Source organism: Staurois parvus, unplaced genomic scaffold (assembly GCF_062004578.1).
Source record: "Staurois parvus isolate SC_StPar_1 unplaced genomic scaffold, SC_StPar_1.0 ptg001879l, whole genome shotgun sequence".
NCBI classification, from domain to species: Eukaryota; Metazoa; Chordata; class Amphibia; order Anura; family Ranidae; genus Staurois; species Staurois parvus.
In genome coordinates this window covers 234,513-250,449 of record NW_028319675.1, presented here as the reverse complement: position 1 = coordinate 250,449, position 15,937 = coordinate 234,513, and the positions used below count along the sequence as shown (strand labels likewise).

The following is a 15,937-nucleotide window of genomic DNA, read 5'->3' as shown; positions in this document are numbered from 1 at the left end:
TACAAGCTAGAACCCCGCTGTTAATCACTCTTCCACTGTCCACACCCCCCCCCCCCCCCCCCGCACCAGACACCACAAACGGTAGCTTGCCACCACCCAACAGTTTATCCACAGAACGGTCTGCTGGGACACCCCACACACACAGATCTCTGTCTGGCAGATCTGTTACCTTTACAATCTGCACGCAATCTGCCAACACGCAGTGCAATTGCATACAGATTGGCAATGAACTTGACCGAGCATTTAAAGGCACTAAAATATAATACAATCTAATCTCTCTGGAAATATGAGCCCGAGCTTACATACCCAGAAGTCACTTATTAATTTTAAGATTTAATATCCCGAAAGTGGGCAGTGCATAAAATACGTACAAAGTATAAAAAGTTACAAAAACACAAGAAGACACATATAGACTATTCACTATAAACTAAAAGGGAATATAAAACAGAGATAAAACTTTTACCAAGATCTATCCTGCGACTGGAGCAAGTCAGGGAGAATCAGCAATCCGTCAGTCAAATCGAACTGACTCCATAAGAATCACAATGTCCATAGCTCCAGTCCTCAATTTATGGGAATATGGACGTGGGCTGGACATGACTCCTGGGCCAATTGCCTCTGGGGGGTGTTCCTGTACCCACCCACAGGATGTTCTGGGTGCTGAACTGCCCAAAATCAATTGGACCAAGACCAGCTTGAATCACCAAGTTGGGGATTAAATTTCGAACACCAGCGCATCGGTCCGATCGTGACAGTACCAATCACTGTTCCACTATTGCACTCCAGTGCCATATAACCATTTCCTGCATTTTCCTGGCATTCTACATAGGCCACAAATATAGTATTATATGCTGATGTGGCCTACAGAGTGCCCCATCAGAAGGAAGTATTTTCATCTCTCTGCAACTAATATTTCAGCTTGTATGAGGGATGAAACATACTCCTTTGATGTATGTATATACTTTTAGAGCTCCCAATGTCAGGGAGACAGATCGGAGCCACTCTTGTGTCATGAAGCCGAAACGTCTGCGTTTCTCTTTTAAACTTCAGGAAGATGGCAGAGTCTGATTACATATAGGTGACAAAATCTTATTAGCACCCATGTGCCACTTCCAGAGGAAGCTAGTCCCTTCAGATGCTAATTGATGACCATCTGTCTCTGAATACCTTATTTCTTTAATGACGAGGACTGAAACTACATTTAGGATTACATATTGCTACAGGTCACGTCTCAGCTACTCAAATCTGTACATTTATGTCACACCATGTGAAAGTCATCCAAGGCCTTGTTCACATTTCGTACAGCAACACGCGGGGTATGACAGCGGGGTGCAGTGCATTCATGTAAGCATGCAGGGGAGAATTCACAAAGCGGCATTTTACTGCATCCAAGTATGAGCTGAGATCAGAGCGGGGCTAGACTATTGTGCATCCTCCCACCAAAAAATAATGAAACTTCACCTGTAGTTCTACTTCAACCCTCCTAGCACGCATCCCCTGCACCAAATCCCCCCTCCTAGTATAAATCCCCCCCACTCCCACCTCCTAACACAAATTCCCCTAAATCCCTGCCCACCACAAATCATTCCTCCCCACCCAAATCACGCCCCCCCCCATTTCCCCTCCTTACACAAGTACACCCCAATCCCCAGTCCTAGTACAACCCCCCCCCCTCAAATTCCCCCTCTCACGCACAATTCTCTCCCCAGTCTCCCCTCCTAACACAAATTCACCCTAATTCCACCTCCTAGCACCCCCCCAACACAAAACCACCCCAATCCCCTCTCCTAGCACAATTCCCCCCCCCCCTCCAATCTCTCCCCCAGCACAATATTCCCCCCAATCCCCTCACATTAGTATGCTGTCCCCAAAAACGCAGCGTTAGCGGGATCAGCCCTGACACCTGCCGGCACCTGCGTTTAGCCCCTACGCTTACCCCCCCTTCTCCCCCCAGCAAGTGCAGTGTCAGTAGGTCACTCTCACTTGATACATTGCATACAAAAAGCAGTGTTTGCAGAATCAGGCCTGATCTCTGCTAGCACTTACCGGTAAATTTTGATGACTCTCATATGCAGCAGAGTGCCAGTACTAGTGCCGCGTTACCTTTTGATGAACTCACAAGCACCAGCGGCCTAGTACATCCTGGTCTTTCACATACCAGCACTACAGTATGACTTGGTAACGTGGCGAATCTCATAAGTGCAGTACAAGCTGGTGCAGTGGCGAGCGCAAGTATTGTCCCGCAACCACCAAGAATTTGCACACAGGCCCGTAGAGCCCCTAGTATCCTTCCGGATGTGCTTGCAAGTCCCGATTGGCAGCCCAAAAAATTCTGCAGCACCCATACTTCCCCCATTCACTGTCCAACCTGGAAATCAGGTGGAAATGGCAAATTTAACTACTCCCCTTGATTTTTGTGGAGCTGTTTTTCATGGTAGATCTGTATGCATTGATTGTGGATCAAAGCCATTTAGATGCACAATTTATCGCTGCTAACCCAAATTCAAACCTTGCCAGACTATTTGCATGGAAACCCATTACGGTTTCCGAATTTAAATTTTTTTTTTTGGGCTTATCCCTCAACATGGGCTTACTAAAAAAAAAAAAATGAATTGCGGTTGTATTGGTCCACAGATATCTAAAGCCTGAGACCCCAGATTTCTCAAAAAAAAATATATGACAATGCCCATTGAAGTTATAGGGAATATTTGCATTCCTTGTGATAGCATTAAAAGTGATAAAAAGAAAAAAAAGCACCTGCGTTTGTGAGCTTTGACCCTGTGCCGGTATGTAAACAGCGGTTGCACCATGCATGTGAGGTATCACCGTGAACGTCAGATCAAGGGCAGTAATTCTAACACTAGACCTCCTCTGTAAATCTAAAATGGTAGCTTGTAAAGGCTTTTAAAGTGTTGCCTATGGATATTAAAAATGTATGCAATTTGTCACCATTGCACGGGGCATGCACAGTTTTAAAGCATGTCATGTTTGGTATCCATTCACTCAGCATACCATCATCTTTTATATGTTACCAAATAATTGGCAATATATTGTGTTTTTGTATATACTGCAGCAGGGCGGCACCGCTGTGCTAAACGACGTTTTAAAACGTCATTTAGCAAAACAGGTAGGAGGCACGCGACCGCCCTACCCGCACCGTCGATCGCGGCCGCGGGTGTCAGTCACCGGGTCCCGGCCAATCATTACCCGCCGGGTCCCGGTGATTGCCAAAAAACAGTGACACAGAGCACAGCTGCATTGTTTACAATGCAGCTCTGCTCCCTGTCAGCTCTTAGCACGCTGTTCCTGAGAGTGGAGTTTAGCTCTCGGGATCAGCATGTTCCTGTGAAGTACACCCCCCAGCCCAATAGTAAAACACGCCCCTCACACAGTTAACTCTTTGATCACCTAAAAATGTTAACTCCTTCCTCCCCGGTGCCATTAGTACAGTGTCAGTGTTTTCTTGCACTGATAACTGTATTGGTGTCACTGGGGATGTCAGTGACCCCAGGTCAGATCCCCCACAGTGTCAATATGTCCGCCGCAGTCCCGCCATAAGTCGCTGATCACTGTCATAAATCACTGATCACCACCGTAAGTCGCTGATCGCCGCCATTATTAGTATAAAAAAAAAAAATCCCAGTATCTTTCCCGCCATTTGTAAACGCTATAACTTTCACGTAAATCAATTAACCACTAGCCGACCGCGCATAGCCGAAAGACGGCTTCACCGCGGCCGGCCAGTTCTGAGTGGACGTCATATGACGTCCTCCCAGAACGCGCTCTCCTGCGCGCCCCAGGGGGCGCGCACCCGGCGATCTCCGTGATCGCTGTGTCCTACGGACACAGCTGATCAGGAGATGTGGTGAAAGGCCGAGCCCACCGGCCTTTTACCACGTGATCAGCGGTGTCCAATGACACGCTGATCACAGGAAAATGCAAGTGCCGGTTCTCGGCTGCACTTTCCTCACGCTGTCAGATCGTGAGGAAAGTACTGCCGAGAACCGGCAGTTGTCACAGCGGGGATCGGCACCGATCATCAGGGCACTGATGATCAGTGCCCTGATGATCGGTGCCCAGCAGTGACCCCCGCATTTCTGGTCAGCAGTGCGCCCACTAGCCCCGCCCACCCATTCCCAGCAGTGCCCCCACCTGTGCCCAGCAGTGCCCCCACCTGTGCCCAGCAGTGCCCCCACCTGTGCCACTCTGCAGTGCCACCTACCTGTGCCCAGAAGTGCCACCTACATGTGCCCAGAAGTGCCACCCACCTGTGCCCACCCACCTGTGCCCACCAGTGCCACCCACCTGTGCCCACCAGTGCCACCCGCATGTGCCCACCCACCAGTGCTGTCCACCAGTGCCACCCACCAGTGCCACCCACCAGTGCTGCCAGTCAGTGCCACCAGTCAGTGCCCAGGGGTTGTGCCAGTCAGTGCCGCCAGTCAGTGCCCAGAAGTGATGCCAGTCAGTGCCGTCTATCAGTACCCATCATCAGTGTCACCTATCAGTGCCGCCTATCAGTGCTGCATATCAGTGCCGCCTATCCGTGACCCCTAATTAGTGCTGTCTATCAGTGCCGCCTATCCGTGCCACCTCATTAGTACTGCCTATCAGTGCCCTTTAGTGCTGCCTATCAGTGCCCATCAGTGCCGCCTATCAGTGCCCATCAGTGCCGCCTCATCAACGCAAATCAGTGAAGGAGAAAAAATACCTGTTTGAAAAATTTTATAAAAGAAAGAAATAAACTTTTTTTTTTTTTTCAAATTTTTTGCACTTTTTTTAATTTATAGCGCAAAAAGTAAAGCGCCCAGTGGCGATTAAATACCACCAAAAGAAAGCTCTATTTGTGAGAAAAAAATGATCAAAATTTCATATGGGTACAATGTTGCATGACCGCGCAATTGTCAATCAAAGTGCGGCAGCGCTGAAAGCTGAAAATTGGCCTGGTAAGGAAGGGGGTATAAGTGCCCGGTAGGCAAGTGGTTAATTTACACGTATTGGGATTTTTTTTTAGCAAAGACGTCGCAGAATACATTTTGGCTTAAATTTATGACAAAATTAGATTTATTTTTTTACTGGACATGTTTTATAGCAAAAAGTCCCAAATATTGTTTTTTTTTTCAAAATTGTCCGCCTGTGCGTTTTTAATTTTTGCGCTATAAAAAAAAAAGGCTATCAAATACCACCGAAAGAAAGCTCAATTTGTGGGAAAAAAAGAACGTAAATTTAATTTGGGTGCAGTGTTGCATTACCGCGCAATTGTCAGTTAAAGTAACGCAGTGACGTAACACAAAACACTTCTGTAACCGCTTCCTGACCGCTCTATAGCAGAAATACTGCTACAGGGCGGATGGGTGCGCAAAATCACATATACATATATATATATATATATATATATATATACAGTATACACACACACACACACACACATACATGTGATTCGCACTCCCGTGGTTTTCTCGCCCCTCCCAGATAGCATCAGATTGCCCTTCAGTACACCAGTCATCACATTTAACCCCTTGATTGCCAGGAAGACGCTCATACACAATAAACCTCCATTGCTAGTATAGTGTCTGAACGGATCAATATCTTTGATCAGATCAGCACTATACAAGCGTTCACATTAGTATAGCGTCCCCAAAAATGCAGCGTTAGCGGGATCAGCCCCGGCACCTGCCAACACCTGCGTTTAGCCCCTACGCTTACTCCCCCTTCTCCCCCAGCAAGTGCAGGGTCAGTAGGTCACTGTCACTTAATACATTGCACACAAAACCGCAGTTTTCTCAGAATCAGGCCTGATCTCTGTTAGCACTTGTCGGCAAATTTTGATGACTCTCATATGCAGCAGAGTGCCAGTACTAGTGCCACGCTACCTTTTGGTGAACTGGCGAGTACCAGCGGTCTAGTATATCCTGGTCTTTCACATATCTCTTAGATTGTAAGCTGCCAGGACCAGGGCCCTCCTAACCCTCTTGTATTGAACTGTATTGTTCTGTATTGTCTCCCGTTATATTGTAGCGCTGACCAAACTGTTGGTGCCATAAATCCTGTATAATAATAATAATACCAGCATTGCAGTATGACTTGGTGACGTGGTGAGTCCCATAAGTACAGTACAAGCCGATGCGGTTGCGAGCACAAGTATTGTCCCACAGCCACCAAGATATGAGAGTATAATAAACTTTACCCTCTACAAATCCGCTCTTCTCAAATACAACTCCGGCCTCCACGCTGCTAATCAAACCTATTATAACACTCTTAAGACCCTCTCACCCAATCCTTGTCAACTCTTCTCTACCCTTAATTCCTTACTCCATCCCCCACTGCCTCCACCCAACTTACTTACTGCACAGGAGATTGCCAGTCACTTCAAAAAGATTGACACAATTCGTGATGAGATCTCCAGTGTCAAGCTTCCTCCTCTAACCAACATACCAGGCCCAACACCAAACTCTATACTCTCCTCCTTCAACCCTGTTACCATCAAGGAAGTTACCAAACTCCTTTCCAAAGCCCACTTCACCACCTGTCCCCTGGATCCTGTCCCCTCCCGACTACAACTGTTGCAGCCTCCTTCCTGCACTATCCTAAACTCTCTAATCCGCATCTTCAACCTCTCACTCTCCATGGGCACCTTTCCCTCCCCACTCAAACATGCACTGGTTACCCCCATTCTCAAAAAACCCTCGCTGGACCCCACCTGTTTGAATAACTTAAGACCCATCTCCCTGCTCCTGTTTGCCTCCAAGCTTCTCGAGCGCTTTGTTCACAACCGTATGAACTGCTACCTCACCGACAACAACCTTCTTGATCCCCGACAGTCTGGCTTCCGCCAACAACATTCCACAGAAACTGCCCAACTAAAACTCACTAATGACCTACTAACTGCTAAAACCAACGGCCATTACTCCATACTCATACTCCTTGACCTTTCTGATGCCTTTGACACAGTCAACCACCCGCTCCTCCTCCGTAAACTCCACTCCATCGGCCTCCATGACTCTGCCCTCTCCTGGTTCTCCTCTTACCTTTCTCAGTGCACTTTCATTGTCACATACAACTGCTCCTCCTCCGCTTTCTCCTTCTGTTGAAGTACCCCAAGGTTCTGCTCTTGGACCCTCCTTTTCGCTTTCTACACCTCCTCCCTGGGCCAACTGATAACCTCCAATACCACCTCTATGCTGATGACACCCAGATCTATCTCTCCACTCCCCAGCTCACCCCTTATATTGTAACGCGCTGCGCAAACTTGTTGCCACAAGTTTTTGAAAAAAGAAAAAAAACGAAAACATTTTTTTCTATTCTTTTTTTATATTTCAAAACCTTGTGAGAAAAAAAAAAGATCTGCAAAATACTCACCATGCCTCTTTAAATTCCTTGGGGTGTCTACTTTCCAGAAAGGGGTCATTTGGTGGTGGGGGGGAGGGGTTTGGTGCTATCCTGGCATGTCAGGGCCTTCAAATCTGTGATAAGTAGTGAGGAAGATACGCACCTTCTGGCTTTCAAAGTGTTCATTAGATTTCAGGCTCCTGTATGTGGCTAGGCTCCCAAAAAGTCTCACACATGTGGTATCCCCATACTCGGTAGAAGTAGCAGAATGTGTTTTGGGGTGTAATTCCACATATGCCTATGGCTTGTGCGAGAAATAAATCATTTAATTGACAACTTTGTGTAAAAAAAAAAATTTTTTTGTCATTTTCCAGAAACTTGTGGAAAAAAAATAAATCTTCCATGGACTCAATATGCCTCTCAGCAGATAGCTTAGGGTGTTTACTTTCCAAAAAGGTGTCATTTGAAGGTGTTTATACTATCCTGGTATTTTAGCACCTCAAGAAATGTTATGAGCAGTCAGAAAGTAAAAGCTGTGTAAATTCCATTATCTATACCATAGTTTGTAGACGCTATAACTTTCACATAAAGCAATCAATATACACTTATTGGGATTTTTTAACCAAAAACATGGAGCAGAATACATTTTGGCCTAAATTTATAACAAAATTTTAGTTTTTTGGGATATTTCTTATGACCGAAATGAGAAAAGTTTTTTCTGTTTATAGCGCCAAAAATAAAAAGTGCACAGGTGATCAAATACCACCAAAAGAAAGCTCTATTTGTGTGAAAAAAGGACAATAAATTATGTACCGTATTGTATGACCGTGCAATTGTCCATTAAACTAACGCAGCGCAGTATAGCAAATAAAATGGCGTAAATTGCAGTATCTATACCATAGTTTGTAGATGCTATAACTTTCACACAAAGCAATATACACTTATTGGGATTTTTTTTACCAAAAACATGGAGCAGAATACATTTTGGCCTAAATTTATAACTAACTTTGAGTTTACTATATATGTTTTATAGCTGAAAGTAAAAAATATTGTTTTTCTTCAAAATGTTCGGTCTTTTTTTGTTTATAGCGTGAAAAATAAAAAGCGCACAGGTGATCAAATACCACCGAAAGAAAGCTCTATTTGTGTGAAAAAAAGGACGTAAATTTTGTTCAGGTACAGCATTGCATGACCGCGCAATTATCAGTTGAATTAGTGCAGCGCCGAGTAGCAAAAAGAAGCCTGGTCAGGAAGGGGGGTAAATGCTCAGGAGCTCAAGTGGTTAAAAAAAGAACATATATATACTCACAAATCAAAGAAAATAAAAACAGGACAGGTGGTCCGCAATGCAGTCCAATTCAATACTGTGCCTTACATAGGGATAGGCTGACACGTTTCGGGAGATGAACCCCCTTCTTCAGAGCTGAAGTGTATACCTGCTGATCCAACATTACGTATTTTCCGCTCCATAAGACGCACTTTTTTCCCCCCAAAAAAGGGGGGAAAATGTCAGTGAGTCTTATGGAGCGAATATGGAGTGGCCGGTCCGGTATTTCCGCCGCCACCGGGCCGGCTGCTCAGCTCTCCTCTGCAGCAGGACCTTACCTGTTCCTTGGTCCAGCGCTGTGCAGTCTTCCCGCGCTGGAAACTTTAGTGTGAGCTCCCGGCTGTAACAGCCAGGTGCCCACTGCGCATGCATGAGAAGCACTGTGCTTTGTGAATGGTCCAGCGTCTTCTGGGACACGTGACAGGTCCCAGAAGACGGCGGGCCATTCACAAAGCGCAGCGCTTCTCGAGCACGCGCAGTGGGAACCCGGCACAGTTGGGTGCCTGCACTAAAGAGAGGGCAACTCTGCGGAAGTGGGAGTGGGTACCTGTCAAATTCAGGTACCCGCTCCCCCTCCCACCCCAAAGGTCCGCAGTCTCTTGGTCACCCCTGTACTGTGTCCGCAGTCTCCGGTAATCCCCTGTACTGTGTCCGCAGTCTCCGGTCATCTCCTGTACTGTGTCTATAGTCTCTGGTCATCTCCTACACTATGTCCGCAGTCTCTGGTCATCCCCTGTACTGTGTCCGCAGTCTCTGGTCATCCCCTGTACTGTGTCCGCAGTCTCTGGTCATCCCCTGTACTGTGTCCGCAGTCTCTGGTCATCCCCTGTACTGTGTCCGCAGTCTCTGGTCATCCCCTGTACTGTGTCCGCAGTCTCTGGTCATCCCCTGTACTGTGTCAGCAGTCTCTGGTCATCCCCTGTACTGTGTCAGCAGTCTCTAGTCATCCCCTGTACTGTGTCCGCAGTCTCTGGTCATCCCCTGTACTGTGTCCGCAGTCTCTGGTCATCCCCTGTACTGTTTCAGCAGTCTCTGGTCATCCCCTGTACTGTCCGCAGTCTCTGGTCATCCCCTGTACTGTGTCCGCAGTCTCTGGTCATCCCCTGTACTGTGTCCGCAGTCTCTGGTCATCCCCTGTACTGTGTCTGCAGTTTCTGGTCATCCCCTGTACTGTGTCTGCAGTCTCTGGTCATCCCCTGTACTGTGTCCGCAGTCTCTGGTCATCTCCTGTACTGTGTCCGCAGTCTCCGGTCATCTCCTGTACCGTGTCCGCAGTCTCCGGTCATCTCCTGTACCGTGTCCGCAGTCTCCGGTCATCTCCTGTACCGTGTCCGCAGTCTCCGGTCATCCCCTGTACCGTGTCCGCAGTCTCCGGTCATCCCCTGTACCGTGTCTGCAGTCCATTGGTTCAGAATAATTTTTTTCTTTTCTCCTATAAAACCTAGGTGCGTCTTATGGAGCGAAAAATATGGTATATATACCCAAATATGCCAGTGAGGTCAGGATAACCCCGCCCCCCCGCACATATGACGACCCAATCAAATCCACTTCAGGCAAAGTAAATAAATACATTTTTAACCGCCTCCCACCCGCCATATAGTCCAATGACGGGTGCAAGGCGGTTCTCTCATTCTGGGAGGACGTCATATGATGTCCTCCCATTCTCATTGCGCAGTGCGGCAATCGGCGGTGCGCTGTGTCCCTCGGACACAGCGGATCACCGATCACGGAAAGAGCCGAAGATGTCGGCTCGGCCATGTGATCAGCTGTGTCCAATCACAGCTGATCGCATGTAAACAGGGAAATGCCGGTTATCGGCATTTCTCTTCTCACGAGCTGTCACACTGACAGAGGAGAGGAGAGCCGGTAATCGGCATTCCTTGGAGGGGACATCTACACTGATCATCAGGGCACTGCTGATGAGTGTGCCCTGATGATCTGTGTAGCCCCAGCAGTGCCACCTGTCAGTGTCCATCAGTGCATACCAGTGCACATCAATGCCACATATCAGTGCCCATCTGACTTGCCTTTCAGTGTCACCCATCAGTGCCAGTCAGTGCCGCCTCTCAATGACAATCAGTGCCGCCTATCAGTGCCAGTCAGTGCAGCCTATCAGTGCCATATATGAGTGCTGCCTTTCAGTGCCCATCAGTGATGCCTGTCAATGCCCATCAGTGATGCCTGTCAATGCCCATCAGTGCCACCTATCAGTGCTCATCAGTGCAGCCTCATTAGCGCACATCAGTGAAGGAAAAAAATCACTTATTTACAAAATTTTATATCAAAAATTAAGAAAAAAACGGGGGTTTTTGTTTCTAAATTTTCAGTGGTTTATGGTTTAAGAAAAAATATTAAAAACCCCGAGGTGATTAAATACTCCCAAAATAAAGCTGTCACAAAAAAAAAATGATAAAAATGTCATATGTGTACAGCGTTGCATGACCGCGCAATTGTTAAAGTGCGACAGCGCTGAAAGCTGAAAATTGGCCTGGGCAGGATGGGGGTAGACGCGCCCGGTAGGCGAGGTAAAATACGCACCAATATTATATACGGGTAATCAATAATTAATAAATATATATAAATAGGAAATGGCACATAAATAAATGAACCGTACTCACATATAGTACCAGGACTGGGATAGATCAATAAACTCACACAATGGGGCACCTTCCCAACATAACAACCATCAGCTGTATAAAGAACACAACATAATGACGTCATTGATTAATATTATTACTAAATAATAAAAACATAAATAAATAAACGCCCCGCGGATGTAAGAAGCAGCCGGGAGTTGGTCCTGCTCGCCAGGATGGTTTCATAGGACCGTGACCAGGGAAACATTAGGCGTATCAGTGCGCATGCGCACTACGCCGCAGATTATCTGCGTGCGCTCCGGAGAGCCGTGCCACCAGACACACGCCCAGGAAGCGCGTCAGAGTGAGGGCGGAAGTGAGAAGCCGGCTCCCTATGTAGTGCTGGAACCGCACTCCTACTAACGCATGCTATAACAAATGTTAAAACGTGGAAAAATGAACAGAGAATGTACTTAGATGTGAATACAGAGCCACAGAACTAATGTAACCTTGGAATGAATCGAATCAGCCTTAATTAACTCCTTATTCTCCTTCTCCATGGAATCATTATTGTCCTGCTGATTGTTTTGTGTTCATTTCTATTTTATAAACCGTTCATTTTTGTTTTGGTTTGCTTTGTTTGTAAATATTTCGACACCTTTTACATATATTTACATGTTTCACCTTTAACCGCTTCCCGTCCGCTCTATAGCAAAAATACTGCTACAGGGCGACACGGGTGCGCAAAATCGTGTCTATATACGTGATTTTGCATATCCGGGTAGAGAGCGCACGAGGCGCGCGGGCGCCCTACCTGCGCTGCCATTCGCGGCTGCAACTGTTGGTCACCGGACCCCGGCCGGTATATACTTTCTGGCGCCTGGTGATTTCTGATGATCACCGTCAGGGAGGAGGACTGTTTTGTTTACTAACAGTCCTCCTCCCTGTCAGCTCGGGAACACTGTACAGCACAGCCATCCTTAGCAGTGAGTACAGTGAAGCACACACACACCCCGCCCCCTAGTAAAACACTACCAGCCAAGGGCGGACTGACCATTCAGAAACTCGGGCACTGCCAGAGGGCCCGGGGTCAGTAGGGGGCCCCATGAGATGCCCCTGGTACTTTTTTCATAGGCTTTTTTGAGTTTGGGCAAGGACACAGGGGCCCCATGATCCCCTATTGCCCGGGGGCCCCATGAGTTGTCAGTCTGCCCCAGCTCCCAGCACACAGTTAACCCTTTCATCGCCCCTCACATTAACCCCTTCCTGCGCAGTGTCATTAGTACAGTGTCAGAGCTTTTTTTTTTTTTTGCTAGCACTGAACACTGTATTGGTGTCACTGGGGATGTCAGTGACACCAAGTCAGTCCCCCCCACAGTCTCACTATAATGTCCGCCGCAGTCCCACTATAAGTCACCAATCGCCGCCATTACTAGTAAAATGAAAACAAATAATACCAGTATATATACCACCATCTGGAAATGCTAATCACGTAAACTGATTAATTTACACGTATTGGGATTTTTTTTTTTTGTAGCAAAGATATGTAGCAGAATACATTTTGGCCGGAATGTATGAAGAAATTTAATATTTTAAATTGTTTTACTGGACATATTTAAGAGCAAAAAGTCAAAAATATAGTTTTTTTCTCAAAATTGTTGGTCTATTTTTTTGTAGCGCAAAAAGTAAAAAACACAGGCGATCAAATAGGGGCACTGAAGGAAAGCTCAATTCCTGGGGAAAAAAAAGGACGTAAATTTCATTTGGGTGCAGCGTTGCATGACCGCGCAATTGTTAGTTAAAGTAACGCAGCGCCGTAATGCAAAAAATGGCCTAATCAGGAAGGGGGGGGGGAATCCTCAGGAGGGCGAGTGTTTAAAAATGCAAAACTGAAAAAAATAAATGTACTTCTTTTGTAAATAGCTTTTCAATGCTTTGTACCAGAATAATAATTTTAATGTCATTTTAAAAAGGACAAATTACAAAATAAAATGCAAACTTTCTATATGCAGTAACACTATTTTTAAACCAACGGTGCTAAAAAAAAAAAAGTGTTTATTTTTTTATAATTTTGTTACATTTGTCTAAGGGATGTGAAAAAAATGTCATTGTTGCAAGACAATATTCATAAAAAAAGCCTTGCTAGTGCTTAAAAAAAATCCTCATATATACATATGGAGCTTGCTTTCTGCACTGGTGTGCAGTCATGTAGGAACAGGAAGGGGCCATCCCCAAACTCTTTCCACAAAGTTGGGAGCATGAAATTGTCCAAAATGTCGCCTTAAGAGTTCTTTTCACTGGAACTAGGGGGCCAAGCCAAACCCCTGAAAAACAACCCCACACCATAATCCCCCTCCACCCAACTGTACACTTGGCACAGTGTAGTCAGGCAAGTACCGTTATCCTGGCCACCGCCAAACCCAGACACGTTCATCAGATTGCCAGAGAGAGAAGCATGATTGGTTACTCCAGAGGACACGTCTCTACTGCTCTAGAGTCAAGTGGCCACGTGCTTTACACCACGGCATCCGACGCTTTGCATTGCACTTGGTCATGTAAGGCTTGGATGCAGCTGCTCGGCCATGGAAACCCATTCCATGAAGCTCTCTACACATTCCTATTCCTCCCACTGATACCAATGATGGGGCACTATTCCTCCCACTGATACCAATGATGGGGCACTATTCCTCCCACTGACACCAATGATGGGGCACTATTCCTCCCACTGACACCAATGATGGGGCACTATTCCTCCCACTGATACCAATGATGGGGCACTATTCCTCCCACTGACACCAATGATGGGGCACTATTCCCCCCACTGATACCAACGATGGGGCACTATTCATCCCACAGACACCAATGATGGGGCACTATTCCTCCCACTGACACCAATAATGGGGCACTATTCATCCCACAGACACCAATGATGGGGCACTATTCATCCCACAGACACCAATAATGGGGCACTATTCATCCCACAGACACCAATGATGGGGCACTATTCCTCCCACGGACACCAATGATGGGGCACTATTCCTCCCACTGATACCAATGATGGGGCACTATTCATCCCACAGACACCAATGATGGGGCTCTGTTCCTCCCCGATACCAATGATAGGGCACTATTCCTCCCACTGACACCAATAATGGGGTACTATTCATCCCACAGACACCAATGATGGGGCTCTGTTCCTACAACTAATACCAATGAGTGGACACTATTTCCCACCTTCCACTGACTACGAGCACTATGTCATTTTTTTTAACTCCTACTGACGCTGGGACAATTTCTACACCCACTGGCCACTCCGGCCCTCCTAAAGTCTGCAGGACAGTAAACCGATGCTTTGTTTAGTAAGTTTGGAGACCCCCTGATCTAGATAATAAAGGACCTCCTTCAAAGTGTCTGACTGTAGAGCTTTCTGTGCATCCTTCATCAGCCAATCACGCTTTGCCTTTCCTGTTGCTATTGTGGGTCAAACAGTGTAAAGGACGCACTGAACACGGAGAGGTTTAGTAATGATAGAGATCTATGTGTAGCCGGGGGCTGGATAAGGGACCTTTGAAGAAAAGCAACACCAAGATGCAGTTCGTAAGGTTGTTCTTATGAGGCAAGAAGTCCTGGCAAATCTGTTTGCTGTGTCCCCATTGACTCTGTGGGGTTGAGTTACTAAATCTGGAGAGTGCAAAATCTGGAGCAGCTGTGTATGGCAGCCAATCAGCTTCTAACTTCAGCTTGTTCAATTAAGCTTTGACAATAAATCCTGAAAGCTGATTGGTTTCTATGCAGAGCTGCACCAGATTTTGCACTCTCCTGTTTTAGTAAATCAACCCATTTATTTCCTTTACTGATTGGACAACATTGGACTTAGAGGAAGAGATACTGTTAAGTAAAGGATTGTGGGAGGTGTAGTTTCATAGTGTATAGGTGGAATTACTCCACAGCTGAGGGAAACTATAGTTTCCAGGGAGATATACAGCCTAGGAGGAGGAGGGAAGGAGCCTCAGCACACTGCTGCGGAAGGTTGAAGGCACTTGGCACTAGACTGGAGAAGGAAGCAGATGCCCAGGCTAGAGTACTGAGCTCTCCGATCACTCACCCTCCAGCACAGCCTAACCAGCAGCATTCCAGCCATACAGAGCGGGTTTGCCATTGTCCTTTCTGCTTCTTCAGCATTACAGAGCTGGATCACTTGTCTCCTTTCTGCATCTCCAGCATTACAGAGCTGGATCACCTGTCTCCTTTCTGCATCTCATGCAATACAAAGCAGGTTCACTGGATGTAAAGGCATCGGCTCATGAGGGTCCCCTTTGTCTCCGGCATTTATGGCTGAGACACAGTATTAGTGAGAGGGTTTTCAACCTATTGCATACACTGTACAACAGAAATCAAATCTGTAGACCCATCACATCCTTACCCTCCTACTTCCTAGAAATGATCCAGTCTTTTTAGCCTACTGCTTGCATTACCATATTATCCATCCAGGATTGCTTCATCAACCCAGAAATATGTATACTTCTCCCTGAACTTGTTGCACTTCTACCACTGTTTCAGCTTGTTTGCAGATTATGTTCACTCAATACCTTCTCTATAGTTGTTCTCCTAAACTGAAAGCAGGCGGAGGCCACCAAATTTTATCAATTGTGCACCACTGTAAGGGCCCCAACAAAAAGCCAGCAGAGATAATTATTTTCGGACT

At 46.4% G+C, this 15,937-nt stretch overlaps 1 protein-coding gene across 5 annotated transcripts in view; it reads right to left on the bottom strand.

Annotated features, from left to right (window-relative positions):
• Positions 1-11,483, bottom strand: part of LOC149433904 (NACHT, LRR and PYD domains-containing protein 12-like) — an 89,665-nt gene extending 78,182 nt beyond the window's left edge. For 3 of the 5 annotated variants that reach the window (XM_089664284.1, XM_089664285.1, XM_089664286.1), the window contains exon 1: positions 11,275-11,482. The gene's annotated coding sequence lies outside the window, so the exon portion shown is untranslated. Of the gene's footprint in view, positions 1-11,274 lie in introns of all 5 variants that reach the window. The other 2 variants (XM_089664288.1, XM_089664289.1) reach the window with 1 other exon arrangement.
• Between the last annotated feature and the right edge of the window lie 4,454 nt (positions 11,484-15,937).